This window comes from Taudactylus pleione, unplaced genomic scaffold (assembly GCF_031769625.1).
Source record: "Taudactylus pleione unplaced genomic scaffold, aTauple2 ptg000032l, whole genome shotgun sequence".
Lineage (NCBI taxonomy): Eukaryota > Metazoa > Chordata > Amphibia > Anura > Myobatrachidae > Taudactylus > Taudactylus pleione.
This window is the reverse complement of record NW_028284434.1, coordinates 47,577,981-47,583,983: the sequence shown is the minus strand read 5'-3', so window position 1 is coordinate 47,583,983 and position 6,003 is coordinate 47,577,981.

The following is a 6,003-nucleotide window of genomic DNA, read 5'->3' as shown; positions in this document are numbered from 1 at the left end:
TGTATGTACTAAGCCTTGAAAAGTGATAAATAGAGAGTGATAACGTACCAATCCATCAGCTCCTAACTGTCACTTGACAGGCTGTGTTTGAGAAATGGCAGTTAGGAGCTGATGAGTTGGTACATTATCACTCTCCAATTTTTCAAGGCTTAGTACATCTCCCCCATTGTGCTGTATATGCAGACAGGAATCTTTATCAACCAATTAGCAAAAATGAGCACGTTGTTTAGATACAGTTGTATTCTTTGTGACACTACATGCTACAAACATTCATTATGCTCTACAACATACCATTGTGAAATATAGTAATGTACAAGTTGTGGCACACTGTAGCAGCAAATGTAACCCCTTCAGCAAGGTTCACCCCCCTTAGTTAAAACCTCCCATAAGTCATATAACACATTACTGTTGTAAATCATTAGTCAAAAATACTTATATACAACCAAAATGTCATTAATTTTCTTATCATTTGTTAAAAGTACTTCTTACAATGTTATTATATATATATATTGTGCTTTGTAGCTCATTCAGACCCGCTCGCTAGATGCGTTTGCTCGCACCCAGCTTATGCAATCCAGCGCACACCCAGCAAGGCAGGCGATCGCACGGCAAGGCATTAGCACGCCCACTATGTCTTGTCATGTGCGATCACTTTGTAGACACCCACCAGCCATTCATAAGATGGTCACTTGCGCACGTCATCTCCTGGAAGTGTGTGAAACCATTAGTACATCGAGCACCATCGGATGCAATCGCAGCGCTTGAGGTTGACTATACCCTGCCACAAGCACTGTGATCACTTCAGTGTGAAATACAACCAGGTGACGTGTACTATGATGCTGCCTATTAATTATGCATGCCTCTTAAACGGCGTTAAGACGCTCAGGCATGCCTGCGTTCACACCTCCTCTCCCCCATTTCTAGTGCCCTGCCCCTGTTACCACTCACAAACGGCCTCTCCTACTCATTCCGCTGGGCTGTCTATGCTGGGCGAGCGAACACTTCCCGATCTTTCGCAGTGGTTCAGGCACGCGCATTGCGATGCATCCGCATGCGCAGATTGCAAATATCGGCCAGCTACGAGCGTTCTCATCCTAGTGAGCAGGTCTGAATCAGGTCCTTTGTGCTACTTTTCTGCGCCGCAAAGAGTATACAGCAGATCATTCTGAAAAGAGCGTAGATACCTCTGTGCGCTCCGTGTTAATTAAAAAAAAAATGTTATGAAGAGACATTTTAGAAGTCTTTTAGAAGTGACATTGGTGAATTCCACTGATACCACTAGCTATTTTTTGTTTCCTATCAGCAAATAAATGAATCTTTTTTGATTAGTGGTTCTGAAATAATTGCTTGAAAGATATACTTTGAAGGTGTAAAATTTTACTTTTATGTTTTCTTTTTTTGAAATTAGATTTAAGAGTCAGTTTAGTGTAAAAAAAAAATAAACGTAGTCATAGTTTTGGTTGGCAGCTTACTATTAAAAAGTGTAAAAATGGTGAAATTCTGAAATGGCTCTTTAATTCTGGATGCCTGCACTGTAATCCAGGTAGCCTGGGCTCTAAAGGCCTAGGAACAGTGGGCCTAATTCAGACCCGCTCGAGAGCGCTGAGCGCTCGCAAGCGGGTCGATGTTGGCCAAATGAGCCGGCTCCGTCGTGCGCATGTGCGAGACCCGGATAGCGACGGCCAAGCCGTCGCTATGGGTCTCGCTACAAAGGGGACGTGCTGTTGATGGTGAGTGACAGCACGCCCCCTTTGGTGGGCGTGCCGGGGGCATGGCTGCCCAGACGGAGGCGTTCCCATGGGTAGAGCCGAAAGCACTCCAGGCTTGCGGCAAGGAGACCCTACCACAAGGGTCTCATCGCAAGCCCGATGGTCGCGATGGTCTTGACCATCTCGACCATCTTTTTGGCCGCTCGCTATAGCTGTGGGTGACCTCTGGCCCTGATTCAGAGCCAGATGCTCTGACAGAGCGCTCGTTCTGAATCAGGGCCATCCCTCTGAATTTTTAGAGCAGCCTCCTGGCTATAGCTGTGGGTGATGGTCGCGCTGGTCTTGCGATGAGACCCTTGAGGTAGGAGCCGGGTCCGTCGTGCGTATGCGCACTGGGCCAACATCGACCCGCTTGCGATCGCTCAGCGCACGCAAGCGGGTCTGAATTAGGCCCAGAGGCCCTCATTCAGAGGCGGTCGTTAGTTGCAAGCGGTCGCATTGAATCAGGGCGGCCGCTTGCATCCTGAACGGCCGCCTCTTTGACGATCGTTAAGCTGTGGGTTACCACCAACAGCTTAACGGCCGACCAGGTTGATGGTCGCGATGGTGATCACCATCGCGACCATCGGGGCTTAAGACCAGACCCTAAGGTTGGGTCTGGGCACTCGTAAGCCCCACGGAGCTTTCTGCTCTGATGGAGCAGGAAGCTCCCCACTGACATCACTGATGATGTCAATTCGGCCGCCCACAAAACGGTAGGCGTTCATAAAGTAACGCCTCCATTTTGGAAACCACCCCCTCGGCCCGCCTACCAAACGGGGGCAGCTGTCGATCAACATCGACAGCCGCCCCCTTTGGTAGCGAGCTCCGGAGCAACAGAGTCTCTCTGTCGCTCGCTCGCGACTCTGAATAAGGTCCAGAGGCCCTGATTCAGAGCCAGACGCTCTTTTTGAGCGCTCGCTCTGAATCAGGGCTTTTTTTTTTTGTGCCGGCCTCCTGGCCGCTCGCATAGCTGTGGGTGACTACATACAGCTTTTGTGAGCGGCCAGGTGATGGTCACGATGGTTGTGGTAGGGTTTCGTTCCCGCATACCCCAGTGAGCTTCCTGCTCTAACTACTGACATCACGAGTGATGTCAGTAGGGCCGCCCTCAAACGGCAGACGTTCCTTCGGGAACGCCTCAGTTTGGCCAGCCACCCCCCCTCCCCACCTACAAAACGGGGTTAGCTGTCGATCAACATCGACAGCTGCCCCGTTTTGTTGCGAGCCTTGGAGTGAGTGATTTCTCGCTCACTTCGGGGCTCGCATGCGCACTGCCCGGCCATCGACCCGCTTGCGAGCAGGTCTGAATCAGGCCCAGAGACACAACAGTGCTTGGCCAGGCCCATAGTTCTAGTCTTGGGCGGTAGGGGATGACTTAGTGTAGTTGGGGCTTGGGACCCATAGTGACCGCATACACTATGAAGGCACAGAGAGGAAGTGTGTTCACACCTTATACCACCCCTCTAAGCAGCAGAGCGCACAGTAGTGCAGTGACAATGACATATAGTAAATGAGGTGAAATGGGGACAGTAAAGTACAAGAGGGATCAATGGTAATGATAAATAAGGGGACAAATAGGGAGGGGTTCTGAGAGTACCTGTTCATGTCAGGGAGGCATAACCATGCCCGAATGATCACATCGCCCTCGGTGCCAGTGGGCCATTGAGACATCTGGTGGGCCCCATGACTACGTGCAGTTTGAAGATTGTGCACACTGCTGCAAAATGGTGGTGTGCACCGAGGGGAAGGTTGTTGCTTCAACTCCATGTCTGGCTAGGGCCCCACAAACAAGGTCAGGCCCGGATACACACAGTACCCGCCCCACCGCTCTCTTGGCACCCCTGCTTGGTGCGCTGCTTCTTCAGTATTCATAATGAGAGGTGGGTATGCCCCCCACTATTGTCCGTACATCCTCTAGTACTGGGGTCCTACCAAGCTTTTGCGGGCCATGTAATTGGGTTAACACTAGTATAACGTATCACTATGGAATCCGGTTTTTCCAGCTCCTGCATACCCACATGTACTTTTACACTTGTGATTTATAAACACATTGGGGGACAATGCGTTTCCCTGTGATGTGGCTTTCAGAACACTTCTTGTTGTAGTCACAGAAGTTAGGCACATTGAGATCACTGGAAAGATCTCCAATGGCCTCCCAAGTAGAATGAAAATATAAATGCGCTGACCATGAGTCTTTACTTGCATTTGAATTTGTCTTTTTGGGCACAGCTCAAATGGAAGTGTGCATAAGGCCTATGGAAGAGGTATTTTTCATACAGTGGGAGAGATATTAAGCACTAGGTTTACGTGGGTGTGGAAAGTGATACATTTGTAAAAGTGATACATCATTTGTAAAAGTTACCAGTGGGACGTGTGCAACAGAGCCGTAACTAGACTTTTTGGTGCCCTGTGCCAGACAGAGCATTGGCGCTCCCTCCCCCATTTTTTAAATAGGAACATAAGACAGTGCACCTGAAAAAGGGCCATGGCCTCATGAGGAAGGGTCAGGGAAGAGATAGGGGAGGCCAGGAGATGCTGGGGATAAAAGAAGAGGAAGCTACGAGTGAGAATAATAATAAACAGGAAAATTGACAGGCCCAAACAGCGCCCCCTGCCCTGCGGTGCCCCCATGGCACAGGTCGCACTACCCTAGTTACGGCCTTGGCGTGTAATGGTGCTTTGGATGGAGGGAGAAAGAAAATGTCTCAGAGATACATTATCGCTATCTAATAAAGATAAATAACTGTGGCTTATCAAGTGATGAACAAAAGCAACGTACGGAGGTGAGCTATAAAGTCATGCCACACAATAACTAAACAGAGTAAAGGTGCCAACACACGGTACAATATCTATGAATGATATGAACAATAACGATATTGTTCAACGATATATCATTCATATCAACCAACGATGCGCATTCCTTCATGAACGATAATGATATCTATGATCGTCCGTACATGCAGGCCAACAATTGCATGATACTGTCAACTTTGCCTGTTCAGATATGTGGCAGGATGACTTCACTGAAAGATATCTTTGAAATGGTGCGTACACACGGTACGATAAAAATGCACAATATGGACAATAACGATATCGACCATATCGTTATCATTCATATCGTGCATTTTTTGGTGCCTTCCAACGCACCAACGACCAGCGATGTGCGGGCACGTATGGACGATAACAATATCGTCCATCGGCCGTGCATGCAGGCCAACCTGATTGATATCGACCAGGTTACATAGGGACCCGCGATCGTTGATCGTGTTTCGCTGGCCCGTCGGTGGTGTGCTGGATGATTGATATCGATCATCCAACACTCCGGGAAGGTGCAGGGAGATCGTTCAGCGATATCGTTTCCGCTGACTGATCGTACCGTGTGTATGCACCAAAAGTTCTCGAAAGATCTCAAAGATATCGTTCAAGTAGTTGGTGGTACAGATCGTACGGTGTGTATGCAGCTTAAGAAGTAACTTTTACTTTTATAGTTGAAATTGACTATACATGAAACTATATTTTCCACATACAACTTATAATGTGTCTTCCAAACAAATATTTGGGATCAAAATAGCATAAAAACAAAGGACAGGATCAAAGAGCGCTCTCAGTATTAATGTGTAAATACTTATATACTGAAATGTCCAGATAAAGAAACTCTTGTGACGTTCTTTTTCTTTCTTTGAATTTATTTTTCCTCGTTGATTTTCAACATGAAAAAGAAACAAACCAACAATGTGTAGATCCTTCAATGTTCTATTCACTAATAGAAGAATTACAACCACCACATGAAATAGTGGAAGATCATATTCCACCAGTGGATAATATATCCCAGAAGTTTAGACAGTAAGGTGACGTACCTACTTACTTCACAAGCAATTTAAACGTGTATAATCATGATGTCTTTACCATGCAGATCGTCAAAGTCGACATCTGCCGTATTATCAACACCCAGTGTGGCTCATCCAGATGTAGTATACCTTACTCACTTAGTACACATGTGATAACATGCTATTCATGGTATCTTTACACAAACTGAAAATCTTCAAGGGAACATGCGTACCCTACTCACATAAATGGAATGCAGATTTCTTATATAAAAGGTATCTTTTTGATGATCCATGTTTATTCAATATACGATTGCCACGTTATCCATATGTAATAAAATATAATTTATTCCACATAAAAACAATCTTTGAAAGCTGAAAGTCTGAAATAAAAAGGTCCACAAACACTGGTGTCCAAACAATGAGGT